The sequence below is a fragment of the Pristiophorus japonicus genome, chromosome 11 (genome assembly GCF_044704955.1).
Source record: "Pristiophorus japonicus isolate sPriJap1 chromosome 11, sPriJap1.hap1, whole genome shotgun sequence".
Classification (NCBI taxonomy): domain Eukaryota; kingdom Metazoa; phylum Chordata; class Chondrichthyes; family Pristiophoridae; genus Pristiophorus; species Pristiophorus japonicus.
The window spans coordinates 71,161,513-71,184,268 of record NC_091987.1 but is presented as its reverse complement, the minus strand read 5'-3'; positions in this window follow the sequence as shown (position 1 = coordinate 71,184,268).

The window sequence follows — 22,756 nt, the reverse complement described above, 5'->3', positions numbered from 1 at the left end:
CTAGGGTCCTGAACTTAAGGAAAGGTAACTTCGATGGTATGAGGTGTGAATTGGCTAGAATAGACTGGCAGAGGATACTTAAAGGGTTGATGGTGGATAAGCAATGGCAAACATTTAAAGATCACATGGATGAACTTCAGCAATTGTACATCCCTGTCTGGAGTAAAAATAAAATTGGGAAGGTGGCTCAACCATGGCTAACAAGGGAAATTAAGGATAGTGTTAAAACCAAGGAAGAGACATATAAATTGGCTAGAAAAAGCAACAAACCTGAAGGACTCGGAGAAATTTAGAATTCAACAGAGGAGGACTTAGGGTTTAATTAAGAAGGGGAAAATAGAGTACGAGAGGAAGCTTGCAGGGAACATAAAAACTGATTGCAAAAGCTTCTATAAATATTTGAAGAGAAAAAGATTAGTAAAGACAAACGTAGGTCCCTTGCAGTCGGATTCAGGTGAATTTATAATGGGGAACAAAGAAATGGTAGACCAGTTGAACAAATACTTTGGTTCTGTCTTCACGAAGGAAGATACAAATAACCTTCCGAAGGTACTAGGGGACAGTGGGTCTAGTGAGAAGGAAGAACTGAAGGATATCCTTATTAGGCGGGAAATTGTGTTCGGGAAATTGTGATCTCAACTGGATATTCTGCCTTTTGCACATGATCTTGTGTGCACTTCTCACATCTTTTAATGGTGGGCTCGTGTGACGAGGCCAGGTGCAGATCATTGAGTTGGTTTATTTTACAGGCAGCCAGTGAATATACTCAGTAACAGACAAAGAACATTTTACTTACTTCACTCAAATTTACTTCTCTCCTCAAAAAAATGGAGAGAAATAATAAACCACTTGTCCAGTCCCTTTCATGGGCTGACTTCTTTGTTTTTGGCATAATCTAACTGCAAAAACTGACCTCCTTCATTTTAGCTTCAGGCCTGGAGCTCACAGCCTCTTGTTTTAAATCCTGATTCATTGTCCATGTGTCCCTTTGTCTATTTGTCTGTATTCCAAGCCAGGTGAAGGGCTGTGACATGGACTTCTTCCCAGTTCAATGATTCACTAGTAGGCATGTCAATAAAACTCGCCAGCTCTTCCCGCCATCCCCCGCCCCCCACCCCCCACATTGGGTGTGGGCCTAGAAATTGAGCCATGCAGCGCCCATTCTTCAGACACTAAAGGGCCTCCTAAGCCGACAATATGGCAGGCAGAAAACGCAAGCTCATTACAAGCTTGAAGTACACCGCCCGCCATATTGGTAAAGGCCAAAAAATCGGTGTGCAGTGCTCACGCCTGAAACTGGCTTTGGGCCTCCTATTTACTTATTGTTTGAGGCCCCCACTGCAGGATTGGTTTGCCCCAAGATAGCTGGTGATGACTGCGCTCAGGAAAACCAGGCCTACATGTGGCATAACAGGCGGTCCTTAAAGGAGTGCTCCCCCCGACCCCACATTAAAAGATCGCAGGAACATCCTTTCCCTGGTTCATGAGAGATCGAGGCAAGTCAGCTCATTCAATGCGGAGGCACTGAGTGAAGGACAGCAAGTCTTAGTGGACCATTTGGAGAGGTCAATGGCTACCAGATTCTGAAGTATGCAGGACAGCATCTCGGAAGGTCAAGAGGATAACTAGTTCGCTCTCTCTCCCAGTGATTTAAGGTTCTTATTGCATCTATAAGATCTGTTCTCCTGTTAATGTCTGGTAACCAGTAGCCTGTGTCCTGTACCAGGACAATAGTTGGAGTGCATCCCAATATATTTACTTTCTCTCAAGGCCACAGTGGAGTGCTCAGTCAATGTCCTGCATTGGCCTCCACAGAAACTTTCACATGAGAGCTCTCCATGCTATTGACCTCGTCCATCGGCCTTGCAGCAGCAGTGAACAAAGTTCTTCCAAAACTTTATCGCTGAAGAGCTGCTACTCGAGATAAAACTTACGAGGGAGACCTTTGACCGACCTCCTGGGCTGGTACATCCTGCTGGATGAATATTGCCGGGATGATCAGGCTCTCTTTTTGTGCTGCCTGATAAGCCTCACTTTTCCTATAACCTCCTGCTGCTGCTCTTTCTCCAAAATGTAAATCGTGCTCAATGGGATTATCGTAGGGAACCCCACTTTGCAACTTTCAGATAGGTATTGCTTCATTTTTCCCTGGGTATGGAAAATTGTAGGTGAAGGTTCAGAGCAAGAACATTAAAACAAATTCAAATTGATGCAGGCAATTAAAGAAATGTCCATAAGTCTGTCGGGTCACTCCGAACTTAAGCAATTTAACTTTACCACACCAGGCCCACCTTAACTGTCATGTCTCTCACATTACTGTATATAACTGTATCTTACCATGCTCTACATGACTATAACTGGATATGACCTGTAACAATAAGCATACCTTACCACCAGGAGTGCACTTGCAGGAGACACTCCATACCTGTCCCACTGAGGTATATAAAGGGAGGTCTCAGGCAAGTGCAGCACTGGAGAGCTGGAATTAAAGGTGCAGATCCTGAGTGACCTTGACTTCAGCATCTGCCTCGTGTAAGTCAGTACATTAGAGTCAGGACTTAACATTAACCATTTGGTCCTGTCAAGTGCACCTGCTACATACTGGTATATACTTGTCTTAGAAGTGTGCATGGGAAATGATGGTGTTTCAGATTTCTGATGTCATCATAAACATATTATTTGCATGGCTGCAATGTTGAAAGGGTGGGTTCCCTCAATATTCAGGAAATAAGATCGAAACCAGGAGGAGCTAGAGCCCGTCCCACAGGCACAACTATCATTTTCCAATTCCCAACCCAGAAATTATGAGTCCACAGGTTTAACAACATACGATCTGTAGTCAAGAAGTAATAAGATGTCTCTTTAGTCATGTGAATCAATAACAGTTAAAAATCACTCAGGGCTGTGAATATAATGAAATACTTGAATGTACTGGATCTGTTTCTTTACAGAGACCAATCACAGAGCTAATGGCAGATTGTACATTAGAATCATTTTATGTAGAATCTTCGACTGGTTTATTGCTTCCAAAACTGAAAGTCATCAGAAGTTCATGTGCCAGTCAGTCCCTTCTCAGCCAAGTCACTAGGTTGAATACTGTGGGTAAGGGATGGAATCCATTCAAAAGGGAGGAAATCATTGGAGTGATCCTGCCTTATTTCAGTCACATCTCTTGGAGTAACAGTGGCCCACGCAGTCCCTCTCTCCCAATTACAGTAGAATACATTGAGGCAAGGGAAGAAGTAGATAGGGTATGAACCTTAAAAAACAGAGATTTTGTGTATAGAATATTTTAAAATCTCCAATGCTGTAATGACTAAACAACTGTTGCTTGCAATGTGCTCTGTACTGGCCACAGGCTATTTCCTTCCCCCCCCTTTTGCAGTCTCTGAGATTGCAGTGTCCAAATCCTTTTCAGGAATTTAATTTACTCCAGGCAACTGCAGGTACTTGAATTAGGGGTTCATCCACTTCCTGGCAGTAGACCAATTAAAATATCTTTACTATCTCATTCTGTTTCCAATGAATTACTTTTCCCTCTCGGCAGTAGGCATTAATAATCAGATAATGTTCCCATTTACAAAATGCACATACTACACAATTGTAAGTAAAGCAGTGATTTGGCAATCTGTTGATCCATGTAAAATAAACTATAAAACTTCATATTGCAATATAATAAATCCCATTCCAAATCATTAAGTTCTTATCTGTTTCTAAAATTATCTGGATTGAAAGCTCATGTAATAGTCTTCCTGTGGTGGTTAGTAGAGCTTACAGCAATAACTTTTCTGCTCATGTTACAGCATAGAAGTGTTTTCCGGTACATAACAGTTAGTTGAAAAAACATGCATTATACTCTAAAATTCATTGATTCAGAAATGATTGACTTGCACCTCGATAGTAATGATAACAGCAACAGCTAGACATGACTGATCTCAGAGATGGCCTAGTGGCACAAAGTGTCAGTGTATCAACATGCTGGATTGCAGAACAGTAGAATATAGGTTTATGCCAGTGATTTCCCACACCTCAAGTTCCCAATCTCAACTAACCCATCGAGGGAAGCTACTAACTAGAGATAAGGGGGCTGAAATTCAGGTCTGTCCAAAACAGGGCACACCGACCGCTTTTTGGTCGTCATTACCGCCGCAATGGTTGCAGCAGGCATCCAACCGAAATTCAGCAATTTAAAAAAAAAATGGCACCCAGCAGTATTGGCCGGCGAGAATCAGCACTTTGCAGCGGTGTGGGTGGGGAGCTTGGAGTTAGCACGAGGAAATTCACCTTCTGCTGATTTGGTCTTAACGAGCCTGCAAGGCCAGGGTTTGCAGCTAGGCCCTGAGGAGGGAAGGCGTTGGAGTGAAGGCCATAGCTGCTGGAGCTGAAGCGAGGAGGGCAACCCATTTTTTGGATGCAGAACTGGAGACACTGATGCAGGCTGTGGAGGGAAGGAGGCGAGTGCTGTACCCTGACAGAGGCAGACGGACACGTGAGGCCTTCACCAATGCCTGGAGAGAGATAGCTGTGGAGGTGTTAGGGACCTCCATTCATGACCAAGCTGCCACCCAGTGCCGAAAACGGATGAACGACATAATCCGTCCGATGAAAGTGAGTACCTGTTGCACCAACTGCTGACCTTCCATCAGCGAGCCGCTCCTTCATCCTTCTCTTATTTCCCACCTTCACTATATAGTCACTGAAGCAACATTTCACCGTTGAGGCCTGTATATATATATAGGTGTGTGTTATCACAATGGAGGCTCCCTTTCATGTCACATACAGCTGCATGTCAGGGACACACATTTGTGCACTCATTTCTGAGGCCTCTCGACACTGCTACTCAGTAACCATTCTTTGTTTTGCAGGCCAAGGTTGTGCACAACCGGATGGAGCAAAGGAGGACTGGTGGTGGCGAGCCTGAGGTTCAGATCCTGAGGAGACGGTAGAGGCGCTAGTGGGCAGACATGCTTCCTTCCCTCTGGTACTGGCGATGCCGATCCCCCGGCGGCAGCTTGGGTAAGTGAGGCCCTGTTTTAATGCTATCTCTCCCTGAAAGCACCAGTGCCTACTGTGCCTTTCCTTCTTAAAGTGTGCAAGTTGCAGCCTCCATGCGTTAATCCCCTACTTCCCTCTCATGGCAGCCCTTGTGCCATTTATGCTTGCAGATGAGAGGCCGAGTGACAGCCAACGAGAGGGTCCTAACGCTGATGCGAGTAGGAGGGCAATGCAGGAGAACAGCCTTGAAAGCAGTGGCAGTCGAGGCGAGGGAGATGGTGACATGGAGAGTGGGAGGCGAGGCCTGGACAACAGCCTTGAGGACACTGAAAGCCATGGAAATCCTGACACCCTAGAGGACATTGGGGGCTTGAGCCTAGATGAGATCCTGGAGCTCCCTCCGCCAATTGGCATCAACTCAGATGAGGCAGAGAACGAGGGGGACACTGCTGGCAGCATCACGTCATTGCTTCCACTCCCACGCGCCAGCTCAGATACCGGGAGTACGCGGTCTGATCTAGTAGAGATAGCAGAGGGATCTGCACTGGGTGTTGCACCGGAGCCTAATGGGCTACAGCATGGTGACAGGCAGAGGGAACCTCGGGTGTGAACTATCCGGTTGGGGGTGGGTGGCGAGTCTGCACCGGAGTTCTGCTGAGGCAGACCCAGACGAGACCATCAATGCTGGGGCATGAAAGAAGGGTGGAGGCCTTGCATTCCCAGATGTTGGAGGCAGTGGCATGGGTGCCGGACAGGCTGTCAGAAGTGGTGAAGGGTGAAGGCGTCTACCTCCCGCATTGTCGACAGCTCTGCGCACATCATGGAGCCCATCATTGCCAGTGTGCAGACGATGGTGGACTCCCAGAGTGTCCGTGCAGATCCAGCTGTGATGCTGCAGCTCTTTGGTGATGTGGCAGCTGCCATTGCAGCACAGGTGCAAGGGAAGGAGCGTATCGGTGCTGGTTTGGAGAGGATGGCTGCGGCCCTGGAAGCTCCGAACGCTCTTATGCTCCCTGTGCAACAGGCCTCGGAGCGTCTTACTGCTGTCATCTCTGGTGGCTTTGACTCTATGGCTACTGTCATGCAGTCTCCGCTCGATGCCACCCGACACCTCAGTGTTGCCTTCGCAGCTGGGTCCACCATGGGCCAAGGGGGACCTTCCGGTGTGGCACCACAGCCCCGGCCTGAGCTCCCTCAGATTGGTGCCAGTGGTGGTAATGTGCCGCCCCCAGGGAGTGATGCAGGCTCCTCGGACCAGGATCCTGATGATTTGCTCTCTCAGGATCACACCATTCCTGACTCCAGACTTGTCACTCCGCCAGTGCTTCCAACCATGGAGTCGCCCGAGCCAAGGCCGACTAAACCCTCCCAGGAGGGAGCTAACCAGTGTACAGCCGGCCCTTCCAGGGCCAGAGCTGGTCAAGGGTATCCTAGAAGCTCCCACGCAACAAACACAGCAGCCTTCCCAGACCCATGAGGCAGACACTGCGGCATAGTAGTAGGATAGGTTTGCATAAGAGGGGTTATAAGGAAAGACACTCGGGTGAAAAATAATGTTGTGTTTGTTTTTTGCATCGTTGTTTATGATATAATACATTTTTATTTTGTCTTCCTATATCTGGGCAGGTGTATAATTTGACGGTGGGCAATGATGTATGAAGTGACTCATTGGGGTGGCCATGGAAAAGCGAAGCTGAAGCGTCATGTGGGCATTAGATCATTTGAAACGAGCAGCAATGAGGCGGGTCTGCACTTCCCTTGCAGGGTTGGGATGGCGACGACGCCTCCTGGTGACACGCATCCTGGTCATCCTCGTCCTCCTCCTCCTCCTGTTGCTGCGCTTCCTCCTGAGATGCTACTGATGGATCGACCTCCAACAGGTGGCCCCTCATGATTGCCAGGTTGTGAAGCAGACGATTACGAAGATGGAGTCCCGCTCAGGTGAGTACTGTAACACTCCACCAGAGTGGTCCAGGCAACGGAACCTCTGTTTGAGGATCCTGATGCAGTGCTCAATTATGCACCTGGTGGCAGAATGAGAGTAGTTGTACGCATGTTCGCCAACGTCAGTGTTCTCGATCAGGCCAACATCCCCAGCATCGAAGCACTGACCACACTTGACCAGCTCCATTGGGCAGGCCACATTGTCCACATGCCTGACACAAGACTCCCAAAGCAAGCGCTCTACTCGGAATTCCTACACGGCAAGCGAGCCCAAGGTGGGCAGAGGAAACGTTTCAAGGACACCCTCAAAGCCCCGTTGATAAAATGCAACATCCCCACCTGCACCTGAGAGTCCCTGGCCAATGACCGCCCTAGGTGGAGGAGGTGCATCTGGGAGGGCGCTGAGCATCTCGAGTCTCGTCGCCGAGAGCATGCAGAAAACAGGCGCAGGCAGCAGAAGGAGCGTGCGGCAAACTAGTCCCACCCTCCAGTCCCACCTGTGACAGAGACTGTGGTTCTCATATTAGATTGTACAGTCACCTAAGAATTCACTTTTAGAGTGGAAGCAAGTCTTCCTCAATTTCAAAGGACTGCCTATGATGATGATAGTTCGCCTGCAGTCCTTGGGTTGTGAAGGGGAGTCAACAGCCTAGTGGGCAGGGGATATCCCTCGTCCCCAAGCAGTTATCCACAATCCTGGTTTGGGCCCAAGAAGATGGCGTGCATAGTGCTCTGGCGCAAGATAAAGGCATCTTGGCTGCTGCCTGGATACCGGGCATCAACTGCCATGATCTTGCACTGCTGGTCGCACACCTGTTGGACATTCAGGGCGTGGAATCCCTTTCTGTTTATAAACACGTCAGCATGGGTTTGTGGCACCCTCAGTCCGATGTGTGTGCAGTCGATGGCCCCCTGCACCCTGGGGAACCCCGCAATCCGGCCTGCCGCTCCACCTACATCTCCCTGGTCATTGGGAACGAAATGTATTGCACTCTTCTCCTAGTAGAGAGCATCTGTAACTTTCCAGATGGAGCGATGGGCGGAGAACTGCGAGATATTAGTAATGTCTGCAGTTGTAGACTGGAAAGAGCCAGTTGCATAGAAGTTTAGTGCAATGGTGACTTTTGTTTCAACGCTCAGAGCTGTCCTCAGCCTTGTCTGAGGCTGCAGATCTGGCTGCAGGAGATTGCACAGCTCCCTCAGGATATCCTTTCTGAATCAGAGCCCTCTCAGACATTGCTCACCTGTGAGCTCCATGAAAGAAAACTGATGTCGGTATACACTTGCATGGTAGGGCCTCCTTCCCCTAGGTCTGTGCTGGGCCCCTCCGACGGTAGCTGGCTGATTGCCTTCTTCCTCATCCTCTTCATGCTCCTCAGCCTCTGCAGGCTGAAGTTGGCAAGCATCTGCCTCATCGGCCACTATCTGATGGGGCGGGTCAGCGTACCTCACCCTCCTCCTGACGCCAGCTCCTTCCTGGCCAACCACTCTGCCTTGAGGTCTCGGGCCATCTCTAGGACCTTCTCTATGTTGGACAGCCATGTCTGCTGCCTCCCTTGCCCGCGGCCTCTGGACCCGCTGCTGACACCGCCACCTTCTCCTGTGTGCCTCCTTGCCTCGCACAATGTGGACAAGGCGTTCCCCTGCTAACATTGAAGCCATTGCATCTGCAGGCTCAACCCTCACTAGGAGGCCTCTGTGGAGTACAGAATGAGGCCCCCAGGCCACTAGTGATCACTGCTGATGTGAAAAGAGCGAGAGAGAAACGTTTCAAAAGTCTGCAAAAGTTCTTACAAGTCTCCAAAAGATTTTGCAACTCCCAACAATTTTTTACAACTCCACAAAATTGTACGACACAAAAATCTCGATTCCACCAAAACTCCTTTCTCCTCCGCTGGCGGTCTCGAGCAGCCCGGCACAGTGCTCCGACACAAAAAGCTGTCGGGGGCACCGTCAGGCAGCAGGTTGGTTCTTTAATGGTGAATTTGGCTTCCGGGGCGGAGAGGCAGTGGTGCACGCTTTGATTGCGTCATTAAGGCCGCATCCACAATACCGCGGCAGAAGTGGGGGGAGCGAGTTGGAGGTGGGGGGAGCGGGGTGGAAGTGGGGGGAGTGGGTTGGAAGTGGGGGGAGCGGGGTGGAAGTGGGGGGAGCGAGTTGGAAGTGGGGGGAGTGGGGTGGAAGTGGGGGGAGTGGGTTGGAAGTGGGGGGAGCGAGTTGGAAGTGGGGGGAGCGGGTTGGAAGTGGGGGGAGCGGGTTGGAAGTGGGGGGAGCATGTTGGAAATGGGGGGAGCGGGTTGGAAGTGGGGGGAGCGGGGTAGAAGTGGGGGGAGCGAGTTGGAAGTGAGGGGAGCGAGTTGGAAGTGGGGGGAGCGAGTTGGAAGTGGGGGGAGCGGGGTAGAAGTGGGGGGAGCGAGTTGGAAGTGGGGGGAGCGGGGTAGAAGTGGGGGGAGCGAGTTGGAAGTGAGGGGAGCGAGTTGGAAGTGGGGGGAGCAGGCTGGAAGTGGGGGGAGCGAGTTGGAAGTGGGGGGAGCGGGGTAGAAGTGGGGGGAGCGAGTTGGAAGTGAGGGGAGCGAGTTGGAAGTGGGGGGAGCGGGGAGGAAGTGGGGGGAGCAGGCTGGAAGTGGGGGGAGCGAGTTGGAAGTGGAGGGAGTGGGGTAGAAGTGGGGGGAGCGAGTTGGAAGTGAGGGGAGCGAGTTGGAAGTGGGGGGAGCGAGTTGGAAGTGGGGGGAGCGGGGTAGAAGTGGGGGGAGCGAGTTGGAAGTGGGGGGAGCGGGGAGGAAGTGGGGGGAGCAGGCTGGAAGTGGGGGGAGCGAGTTGGAAGTGGGGGGAGCGAGTTGGAAGTGGGGGGAGCGAGTTGGAAGTGGGGGGAGCGAGTTGGAAGTGGGGGGAGCGGGGTGGAAGTGGGGGGAGTGGGGAGGAAGTGGGGGGAGCGAGTTGGAAGTGGGGGGAGCGGGGAGGAAGTGGGGGGAGCGGGTTGGAAGTGGGGGGAGCAGGCTGGAAGTGGGGGGAGCGGGGAGGAAGTGGGGGGAGCGGGGAGGAAGTGGGGGGAGCGGGGAGGAAGTGGGGGGAGCAGGCTGGAAGTGGGGGGAGCGGGGAGGAAGTGGGGGGAGCAGGCTGGAAGTGGGGGGAGCGGGGAGGAAGTGGGGGGAGCAGGCTGGAAGTGGGGGGAGCGGGGAGGAAGTGGGGGGAGCAGGCTGGAAGTGGGGGAAGCGGGGCGGAAGTGAGCACTGCTGCAAAAATAGCCGAGCTGAATTTGGCTAGCGCCGGTCAATGGACAATAAATCAGCGGCTGCTTGACTCTGCCTCCTGGCCACCGCCTTCCGGCGGTAAGCGGCATTTTTGGGAGCTGAATTTTGGCCCCAAGGTAGTTGTCCACAAGAAGGGAATGAAGATCAAAAGTCAACTCTGACATGTAATTTGCAGCAATGAAACCGGGTGTAGCAGGACCTAAAGTTAATGTCAAAAACAGCAGAAATATTGCTTCCATATTCAGAGTGCTTCCTCTCTGACCTGTCTTACACTCCTGGACAGGATAGAAAAAACAGTTTGTCATCTGATAGGTGATACCTCATTCACCTTTAGACTCTGTCATGTATTCAACTATCATTGTAACCCATTGTAACCCATATATAAGCTGACTCTCCCTCATCCTCGTGTAATCATTTGCAAAATGCTGCAGTACAGAGAGACCTGGGGGGCGGGGGGCCTTGTGCATGAAACCTAAAAAAGTTAGTATGCAGGTACAGCAAGTAACCAGGAAGGCAAATGGAATGTTGGCCTTTATTGCAAGGGGGATAAGAGTATAAAAACGGAGATGTCTGCTACAACTGTACAGGGTATTGGTGAAGCCACACCTGGAGTACTGTGTACAGTTTTGGTCTCTGTATTTAAGGAAGGATATACTTGCATTGGAGGCTGTTCAAGAAGGTTCACTAGGTTGATTCCAGAGATGAGGGGGTTGACTTATGAAGATAGCAGATTGAGGGCGAGTGTGAAGGGTGGCTAGGATGATCTTATCAAAACATACAAGATAATGAGGTGGCTCGACAAGGTGGATGCAGAGAGGATATTTCCACTCATAGGGGAAACTAAAACTAGGGCGCATATTCTCAAAATATGGGGCCGCCCATTTAAAAGTGAGATGAGGAGGAATTTCTTTTCTCAGAGTAAATCTGTAATTCTCTGCCCCAGAGAGCTGTGGAGGCTGGGTCATTAAATATATTTAAGGCAGAGATAGGCAGATTTTTGAGCGATAAGGGAATAAAGGGTTATAGGGAGCAATCAGGGAACTGGAGCTGACTGAGTCCATGATCAGATCAGCCATGATTTCATTAAATGGCAGAGCAGGCTCGAGGGGCCAAATGGCCTACTCCTGCTCCTATTTCTTATGTTCTTATGTACACCTTGAGAACATTGACCACAAGGGAGACACTCCTAACCTGGACTTTCCAGGTATAAAAGGGGAAGCTCCACCCACTTTTGTCACTTGAGGTCTTGGTAATAAAGGTCACTGGTCACAGAGTGACCTTCTCTCAAGTATGGGCCTCGTGTGCATTTATATTGTATAGTTAGGACATATCATTGGCGACGAGAAACTGGGATTTAAACCACGCGAGCATGGCCACTAGCAGCACAGACGAGAGGTACTGTGTTGGTGATGATTGGGACGACTTTATTGAGAGACTACAGCAAAGTTTTGTCACTAAGGAATGGTTGGGACAGGATTTGGCCGACAAACGCAGGGCTCATCTCCTGACGGTTTGTGGATCCGGAACGTACACCCTGATGAAGGACCTTCTAGCGCCAGAGAAGCCAACGGACAAAACGTTCGAAGAGCTCAGTAAGTTGACTGGGGAACACCTTAAACTGGCGAGCAGCATGCACATGGCGAGACACCGGTTTTACACGCACCGGCGGCGAGAAGGGCAAAGCGTTCCAGACTTCGTGGCAGATCGCCGGCGACTGGCGAGCCTATGTAAGTTCCCAGATGCATGCAGAGCGGAGATGCTGCGAGACTTTTTTATTGAGAGCATTGGGCACGCTGGTGTTTTCAGGAAACTGATTGAGACCAAAGACTTGACCTTGAAAACGGTGGCTCTGATAGCCCAGACATTTATCTCAAGGGAGGAAGAGACCAGAATGATGTATGACAAAAATCTTGGCTCAAATGCAGCAAACGACCAGGGAGTCAACATTTTTACTGCAGCACACAGTTCTCTAGGCAGACAAGGGCAATCGGACATGCCCCAGCATGTAGTCGAACCCAAAGGGGGAATTCAACAGAGACAATGGCTAGCTGAACGGCGACTCATGCCATCGCAATGGACAAAGCAGCCAGTAATGGGGCCATCAACACCTGTTAATGGTGCACTTAAGGACAGTTACAGAGACAGTCAGAGATGATCGACTGGTAATGTACCTTTTGTTTCCAACAACGGGGCCTCCAGCTTATGCTGGAGATGTGGAGGCAAACACACAGCCAGAGCTTGCAGGTACCAGCAATATACTTGCAGAAACTGCAACATCAGCGGTCACTTGGCGCTTATGTGCAGGAAGCCTGCAGCCAGGTTGATGTACGAGGAGGACGGGCCCGATGTAAGCCCTACGAGGCTAAATGAATACTGGGGGAAATCGCTGGAAGCTGAAGTTCAGCGAGTTCATGTGGAGCACATATACAGTTCATATACCAGGACGCCATCGATAATGATGAAAGTGCTCCTCAATGGCATCCCAGTATTAATGGAGCTAGACACAGGGGCCAGCCAGTCCCTGATGAGTATCAAACAGTTCAAAAGGTTGTGGGTGTCCAAGGCCAGGAGGCCAAAATTATTGCCGATTGACGCACAGCTACAGACATATACAAAGGAGATCATTCCGGTGCTAGGCAGCGCCACGGTAGTCGTGACCCACAAAGATTCGGAGAACAGGTTGCCACTCTGGATTGTCCCGGGGGACGGCCCCGTACTACTGAGGAGGAGTTGGCTTGCTGTCATGAACTGGAAATAGGGCGATGTCAATGTAATTTCTTTTGTGGAGCAAGTATCATGCTCACAGATTCCTGGACAAATTTGACTCATTATTTCAACCCAGCATCGGCACTTTCATGGGGGCCAAGGTAGTGATTCACATAAACCCAGACGCCAGGCCAGTACACCACAAGGCCAGAGCGGTGCCGTACGTGATGCGGGAAAAGATAGAATGCGAATTGGACCGCCTACTGAGGGAAGGCATCATCTCGCCAGTCGAATTCAGTGACTGGGCGAGCCTGATCGTGCCGGTGCTCAAGGCGGATGGGTCGGTCAGGATATGTGGCGATTACAAGGCCACCATCAATCGGGTGTCACTCCAAGACCAGTACCTGCTACCGAGAGCGGAGGACCTCTTTGCGACGCTATCCGGTGGCAAACCTTTTTCAAAATTGGACCTGACCTCAGCTTACATGACCCAGGAGCTGGCAAGTGAGTCGAAGAAGCTGACTACCATCATGACACACAAGGGGTTGTTTGAGTACAACAGATGTCCATTCGGGATTCGTTCGGCCACCGCGATCTTTCAGCGAAATATGGAAAGCCTCCTCAAGTCGATTCCAAGGACGGTGGTTTTTCAAGACGACATCCTCATCATGGGTCGCGATACTGAAGAACACCTCCACAACCTGGAGAAGGTGCAACGCAGACTGGACCGGGTAGGGCTGCGACTGAAAAAGGCGAAGTGTGTCTTCTTAGCTCCAGAGGTAAAATTCCTGGGGAGGAGGGTTGCAGCAGACGGGATCAGAGCTGCTGCGTCCAAAACGGAAGCGATCCAGAGAGCACCCAGACCCCGTAACATGACGGAGCTGCGTTCGTTCCTGGGGCTCCTGAACTATTTTGGTAACTTTCATCACAAATCGAGCATGCTGTTAGAGCCGCTACACGTGCTCCTACGCAAAGGTCGCGATTGGGGCTTGTGGGGAGGACAACCAGGAAAGGGCTTTTGATAGAGAATGCAATTTGTTCTGCTCCAACAAACTGTTAACGTTATATGACCCATGTAAGAAACTTGTTTTAACGTGCGATGCATCATCCTATGGGGTTGGTTGTGTGTTGCAGCATATGAATACCAATGGTCAGTTACAGCCGGTAGCTTATGCCTCCAGAAGTCTGTCCCAGGCAGAAAGGGGCTACGGGATGGTAGAAAAGGAAGCGTAGCATGTGTATATGCAGTAAAAAAAATGCACCAGTACCTGTTTTGCAGGAAATTTGAGCTGGAGACAGATCACAAACCCCTAACGTCCCTTTTGGCCGACAACAAGGCCATAAATGCGAATGCATTGGCCCACATACAGAGGTGGGCATTCACGTTAGCTGCCTATGTAGACAATTCGGCACAGACCGGGCACTGAAAACTGCGCCAATGCACTCAGCAGGCTCCCACTAGCCACCACTGAGGGGGCAACGGAGCATGATGCTGAGATGGTCATAGCTGTTGAAGCTTTCAAAAGCGAAGGCTCACCTGTGACAGCCCGTCAGATTAAAGTCTGGACAAATAAAGACCCGCTACTATCTTTAGTTCAGAAATGTGTCCTGAATGGGCACTGGGCAGCCACATACGGGGCATGCCCTGAGGAATTTAAACCGTTTCATAGGCGCAAGGATGAACTCTCGATTCAGGCTGATTGCCTACTGTGGGAAAACCGAGTAGTCATGCCCCAGATGGGCAGAGAGGTGTTTATCAGAGAACGTCACAATGAGCACCCGGGCATTGTCATGATGAAGGCAATTGCCAGGTCACACGTTTGGTGGCCAGGGTTAGATGCAGACCTGGAACTTTGTGTTTGCAGGTGCAACACGTGTGCTCAGCTGGGCAACGCACCCAGGGAAGCCCCCCTTAGCCCCTGGTCCTGGCCCGCCAAGCCATGGTCACGCATCCATGTGGACTACGCAGATCCTTTCATGGGAAAAATGTTTTTGGTTGTAGTAGACGCCTCCTCCAAATGGATTGAGTGTGCCATTTTAAATTCAAGCACATCCTCTGCCACGGTAGAAAGTCTACAGGCAATGTTCACCACCCATGGTCTACCGAACGTCTTGGTCAGCGACAATGGCCCGTGCTTCACAAGCACTGAATTTCAGGACTTCATGGCAGGCAATGGAATGAACCATGTCAGAACGGCACCGTTCAAGCCGGCCTCAAACGGCCAGGCAGAACGAGCAGTGCAGATAATCAAACAGGGGATGCTCAGAATCCAAGGAGGTTCCCTACAAAGCCGCTTATCATGCATCCTGTTGGCCTACAGATCCCGTCAACACTTGCTCACAAGGTTCCACCCGCAGAGCTGCTAATGAAAAGGACGCTCAAAACCCGGTTATCCCTTCTACACCCTACTTTGTAAGAAATTGTTGAGAGCAGGCATCAGTCACAATGTGACTACCATGACAGGAATGCAAGGGCGTGATGTATTGATGTCAATGACCCTGTTTTTGTCCTTAATTATGCTGCAGGGCCCAAATGGCTTGCAGGCACTGTGATTGCCAAAGAGGGGAATAGGGTTTTGGTAGTTAAACTTTCCAATGGACAAATCTGCCGCAAACATGTGGATCAAACAAAAAGGAGGCTCAGCAACCCCATAGAAGAAGCAGAGGAATAACACGACATAGAGTTTACTCCACCACAGGTGACCGAACACCGGAACCAAGTGGAGGAGAGCAGAGTCACTGTGGGCAGTCTGGACAGGCCTGAGGCACCGCAAACAGCAGACACTCAAGCCAGCGCCCAACAACCGGAGCCTCAACTCAGGCGCTCTACAAGGGAGCGTAAACCACCAGAGAGACTTAGCCTGTGATCCCAATCAGACTTTGGGGGGGAGGTGATGTCATGTATTCAACTATCATTGTAACCCATGTATAAGCTGACCTAAGTTGTACACCTTGAGAACATTGACCACAAGGTGGTGAACTTGTGGGAGACACTCCTAACCTGGACTTTACAGGTATAAAAGGGGAAGCTCCACCCACCTTCATCACTTGAGGTCTTGGTAATAACGGTAACTGGTCACAGAGTGACCTTCTCTCAAGTATGGGCCTCGTGTGCATTTATACTGTATAGTAAGGACATATCAGACTCCAACCTGTCTTTCCATCACTATGTGTTGTCTTTCTCTATGTCATCCATACTATCATAATCTGTGCCTGTTGAACATTTCTTTCTTGTTGCCTCTAAGTTCCAAATATACCACCCGAGACAGTACCCCGTATCCCTACAGTTCCACTGTGTTAAAATCAAGGATGATCACATAGATTATTCTGTTATATCACTGATAATAGTGGGCGAGGTGCTGGTGCCTGTCGCTGAAGCAAACAACAGGGATTTTCTTCTCCTCCCCAACAGCCAGGAACTTGGCCGTCTATTCTTTGCTGCCCCACTGCATTTAAATAATGTCAGTATTAGAGGGGTGGGGGGCAACAGGCTGATTTCACTGCTCTCCTGGTAACAACTGAGGAGAGGTAGCAACAAATGATGGGTCAGCAGGTGGATAAACTTTTGGTGGCAGTGATCGAGAGAGAAGGCTTGGTTGTGGTCACCTCCCCCTCTGTTCAGTGACCATACCTGCACCAGAAGAGGCTGTGGTTCATTCAGTGCCTTTTGTGAAAATAGTATTTTAACTCTTTAATGCTCACTCCTCTTCCTTATACTGCTACAGTGGATGTCCTGGTGCCTGACATTGATATACCATCGGGAGCCCACACTACATGTATGATGACCCCACACCTAGAAAAATGTTTCAGATTCATGGCAAAAAAAGGATGATGGGCAGAAGTTCTGCCCAGGCTCACCTCTGGAGGAGAAACTGTCCTGGAGAGAAATACAGCCGATAGTCTCCTAATTGGATATCATCATCATCATAGGCGGTCCCTCACAACGAGGATGACTTGCCAAAAAAAGGACGCGTTCAAGGTGTTTCAATGAAGGACCCAAACTACATCCTGAAGGGTGGAAGATGCCTGTGCGGCATTTTTTTAATGTGGGGCGGCCGTTGCACACCAGCCACCACACGGGCTTGACAGAGGTTAGGTTTTGGTCCAGTGGCAAGGATTACCCAAGACGACTGGAGACCAGCTCTGCTGCATGGACCTAGTGCACACACGCATCGCAGTGTGGGCTGGCCCGTGCTGCCCCTGAATATATATTTGAAAAGGAAACACTTGCAGGGCTGATCATGGCTAATCTGTACCACAACTCCATTTACCCACCTTTTCACTACATCCCTTAATACCCTTACCTAATAAATATCTGTCGATCCCAGTTTTGAAAATTTCAATTGACCCAGAATCCACAGCCTGTTGGGAGAGAGAATGACAGATTTCCACTACCCTCTGAGTGAAAAAGTGCTTCCTGATTTCACCCTTGAATGATTCTAATGTTAAGATTGTACCCCCTTGTTCCAGGTTCCCCCACAAGAGGAAATTGCTTCTCAGGGAGGCGAGTTTGGTCAAACCTAAGTTCTGCCCATGTACCATTGAAAGGAGTGCTAAGATTCTGACGGTACTTTGGGTGGAAGTTTGGTGGAAAAATGGAAAACAAACGCCCGGCGGAAAAATGGGCCTTACACGCCGATTCTGGGCAGCAGCGGGTGGTATGTCGGATTCTGGGCAGCAAATGCGATCCTCGGCAAAGTGACGCCGAGGATCGAGTCAGGCCCAAGGACGGGGGGAACGGGAAAAAAAATGTTTAATAAATGAAAAAAAACTATTACAAGTCCTTCAGAGGACCCTATTCACTAAAATCGCTGCAAAAGAATTGAAGAAAACAAGTGCACTAACCTTTTCTTGCAGGTCTTCATATCTACCGTTCAGGTAAGACCTGCCTCCATGCGGCGGTCTCTTCTGCTGCTGGAGCGGAGGACCAATCTCAGGAGGGAGTGGGCGGGAGGACTTTTGCCGGCGTTGCACACTGGCGCACGCTGGCGGATGCTCCCCAGTGGTCTTCTCTCCCCGCCAGCATAAGGGTCTCACCAAACTTGTTCGGAGGGGAGACTGCCGACAAAACAGGGAGACCGCCGAGAAAACTTGGTAGCAGCCGGCGGTATGTCCACCAAGTTCGGGCCCTCTGCATCTAATTTAGGACATTTTTAAAGAATTAAAACCTTGATTAGATCACCATTCAAGCTTCTAAACCCAAGGGGATACAAGCCACGTTTATGCAATCGGGCCTCATAATTTAACCCTTTAATCCCTGGTAGCATTCTAGTGATTCTGTGCTGTACCCACTCCAAGGCCAACATATCCTTTCTGAGGTGCGGTGCCCAAAACTGAACACAGTACTCCAGTTGGGGTCTGACGAAGGCTCTGTAAAACTGAAGCATCGCTTCCTGGCTTTTGAATTTCAACCCCCTCTGGTAAAGACCAACATTTCATTAGCCTTTCTGATCTTACTGTGCCTTCTAACTTCGTATCATGTGCAAATTGGATAGACAACTCTCTGTTCTTCATCCAAGTCAATATATATTGTGAAAAGCTTGAGGCCCCAATACAGATCCCTGGTATACACCACTCCGCCATGCAGAGTCTTTGCTTCACCCCCATTCTCTGTTTCCTACCTCCCAACCAATTACTGACCCATGTCACAGATTACCTTCAATATCGTGTGCTTTTATTTTTGATGTTTAATACCTGCTACTACCCTCAGGACTGGCGCAAACAACATTCTGCAGCTATCCAGTTACAACTGGAATGCATTTCACTGTCCAGCAAACTGCTTTCACACTTCACACTGTAGGCCCTTTCATAGAATCATAGAAAATTACGACACAGAAGGAGGCCATTTGGCCCATCGTGTCCGTGTTGGTTGAAAAAGAGCTACTCAGCCTAATCCCGCACTTGGTCTGTAGCCCTGTAGGTCACGGCTCTTTAAGTGCATATCCAAGTACTTTTTAAATGTGATGAGGATTTCTGCCTTTACCACTCTTTCAGGCAGTGAGTTCCAGACCCCCACCATCCTCTGCATGAAAACATTTTTCCTCATCGCCCCTCTAATTCTTCTACCAATTACTTTAAATCTATGTCCCCGGTTATTGACCCCTCTGCTAAGGGAAATAGTTCCTTCTTACCCACTCTATCTAGGTCCCTCATAATTTTATATACCTCAATTAAATCTCCCCTCAGCCTACTCTGTTCCAAAGAAAATAACCCCAACCTATCCAATCTGTCCTCATAGCTAACATTTTCCAGTCCTTGCAACATCTTCATAGATCTCCTCTGTACCCTCTCTAGTGTAATCACATCTCTTCTGTAATATGGTGACCAGAACTGCACGCAGTACTCAAGCTGTGGACTAACTAGTGTTGTATACAGTTCGAGCATAACTTCCCTGCTCTTATATTCTATGCCTCAGCTAATAAAGGAAAGCATTCTGTATGCCTTTTTAACTACTTTATCAACCTGTCCTGTTACCTTTAAGGATCTGTAGACATACACTCCAAGGTCCCTCTGTTCCTCCATACCTCTTAGTATCCTCCCATTTATTGTGTATTTCCTTGCCTTGTTGCACCTCCCCAAATGCATTACCTCACACTTCTCTGGATTGAATTCCATTTTCTACTTTTCTGTCCAACTGACCAATTTATCAATAGCTTCCTGCCGTCTAAAGCTTTCCTCCTCACTGTCAACCACACTGCCAATTTTTGTATCATCTGCAAATTTCTTTATCACGCCCCCTACATATAAGTCTAAATCATTAATACATAGTACAAAAAGCAAGGGACCAAGTACGGAGTCCTGTGGAACCCCACTGGAAACAGCCTTCCAGTCACAAAAACTCCCCTCAACCATTATCCTTTGCTTCCTGCCACTGAGCCAATTTTGGATCCAATTTGCCACTCTCCCTTGGATCTCATGGCTTTTACTTTTTTGATCAGCCTACCACTTGGGACATTGTCAAAAGCTTTGCTAAAATCCAGGTAGACTACATCAGAGATAGTGAGGCTGTAGGCTAAGTGCAGCAGGGTGAGTGGTTATTTCCATCACCTTTTCTCTTTCCTCAAACAATCACACATCATCATCATCATAGGCAGTCCTTCAGAATCGAGGAAAACTTGCTTCCACTCTAAAAGTGTTCTCAGGTGGCTGTACAGTCCAATGCAGTAACAGGTGGGGCAGACTGTGGTTGAAGGAAAGGGTAGATGGGGAGTCTAGTTTGCCACACGCTCCTTCCACTCTCTTGGTTTCTGTATGCTCTCGGTGACGAGACTCGAGGTGCTCAGTGCCCTCCCGGATGCTCTTCCTTAACTTTGGGCAGTCATGGCCCAAGAATCACACATACAGATACGTGACAACCTGGTGCTGTATTGTGCTGTCACTCAGCCACTACAGGCTACCTTTACCATGGCCCTTGTCCTGCTCCCCAAGAACACTGAGTAGTGATCTAATTGTGGTGTTCAAAATGATAAATGGAATTGAATACAGTAGATTTCCTTGGTTGAGAGAATGCAAAACAAATGGGCATAATCTTAAAAGTAAAGCTAGGCTAGCTGGGAGTGAAATCAAGAAATATTTTTTCACACAAGGTAGTGCAAATCTGGAACCTTCTCACCCCAAAAGGCTGTGGATGCTGGGTCAATTGAAATGTTTCAGACTGAGATCGATAGATTTTTGTTGGCTAAGCATATCAAGAGATATGGTGGGTAAATGGAGTTGAAATACAGATCAGCGAATTAAAAGGCAGAACAGGCTTGATGGGCTCAATGGTCTACTCCTGTTCCTATGTTACTATGATCCTATGTTAAATGTCTAACTGTAAGATGTGACATGGACATATGTGCATTGTGGGAGGGAGGGATTAGGAGTGCTTGGAGGAACCTGATGTTGTGAGGCTTCATTTAGAGAAAAAGGCAGATGAAGTAATTCCCACATTGGATGATCTGGTCAAATCATTGAACCTTTCCAACATGGCTGCCAAGTCCTGGGTGAAATGTTGCAGCCATTGGCATGCTCTGCAACTTCTCTCTATGGCTGCTGACTGATTTGCCTGAGAATCTGTTTGCCATCAGATGGAAGGAGGATGCAGTTCCTGTCCAACACTTTCCCAAGTCGTACCTCCACAGCAGTATCAGAAAAACATGGAGCCCTTGAAGTGGACATATTTTTCTCAGCAGTTTGTAAAAATTGTACCTCCCGCAACACATGCCTGTATAGCCACCTCTCCTTTAAGAGGTGGAAACGTGCCTTAAATACATGTCATGCTGACTGGATATCCCACCCTCCCAAACAGTGAGGTGCTCATCAGCACTGGAATCATACAGGCAGCTCCACAATAGAATGTAAATGGGGTCCGACTATCAAAGTATTTCAAGTCCATCGCCGATGAAATTAGGCAGGTGTCCTGCTCACTCTGCCTGCCTCTGCCTGATATCTGCTGATTATGACTCGCAAAAAATATATATCCCAATGAGAAGGAAAGACTGTAAGAGAAGGGATAACCATCCGTGGCTAACTAAGGAAATAAGGGATGGTATCAAATTGAAAACAAGGGCATACAATGTGGCCAAGAGTAGTGGGAGGCCAGAGGATTGGGAAACTTTTAAAAGCCAGCAAAGAATGACTAAAACAATGATAAAGAGAAGAAAAATAGATTAGGAAAGTAAACTAGCACGAAATATAAAAGATAGTAAGAGTTTCTCCAGGTACATAAAAAGGAAAAGAGTGGCTAAAGTAAATGTTGGTCCCTTAGAGGATGAGACTGGGGAATTAATAATAGAGAACAGGGAAATGGCAGAGACGTTGAACAAATATTTTGTATTGGTCTTCAAGGTAGAAGACACTAAAAACATCCCAATAGGAGATAATCAAGGGGCTATAGGGAGGGAGGAACTTAATACAATCACTGTCACTAAAGAAGTAATACTCAGTAAAATAATGGGACTAAAGGCGGACAAGTCCTCTGGACCTGATGGCTTACATTCTAAAGTTTTAAAAGAAGTGACTGCAGAGATAGTAGATGCAATGGTTGTAATCTACCAAAATTCCCTGGATTTTGATGGTCCCAGCGGATTGGCAAACTGCAAATGTAACACGCCTATTTAAAAAAGGAGGCAGACATAAAACAGGAAACTATAGACTAATTAGCCTAACATCTGTCGTTGGGAAAATGCTGGAGTCCATTATTAAGGAAGCAGTAGCAGGACATTTGAAAAAGCATAATTTAATCAAACAGAGTCAGCATGGTTTTATGAAAGGGAAATCATGTTTGACAAATTTGCTGGAGTTCTTTGAGGATGTAATGAGCAGGGTGGATAAGGAGGAACCAGTGGATGAGGTGTATTTGGATTTCCAGAAGGCATTTGATAAGGTGCCACATAAAAGGTTACTGTACAAGATAAAAGTTCACGGGGTTCGGGGTAATAGAGGATTGGCTAACTAACAGAAAACAGAGAGTCGGGATAAATGGATGATTTTCCGGTTGGCAAACAGTAACTAGTGGGATGCCGCAGGGATCGGTGCTGGATCCTCAACTATTTACAATCTATATTAATGACTTGGCTGAAGGGACCGAGTGTAATGTAGCCAAGTTTGATGATGATACAAAGATGGGTGGGAAAGCAAATTGTGAGGAGGACACAAAAAATCTGCAAAGGGATATAGACAGGCTAAGTGAGTGAGTAAAAATTTGGCAGATGGCAGATAGAGTATAATGTGGAAAAATGTGAGGTTATCCACTTTGGCAGAAATAATAGAAAATAAAATTATAATTTAAATGGAGAAAAATTGCAAAGTGCTGCAGTACAGAGGGATCTGGGGGTCCTTGTGCATGAAACACAAAAAGTTAGCATGCAGGTTCAGCA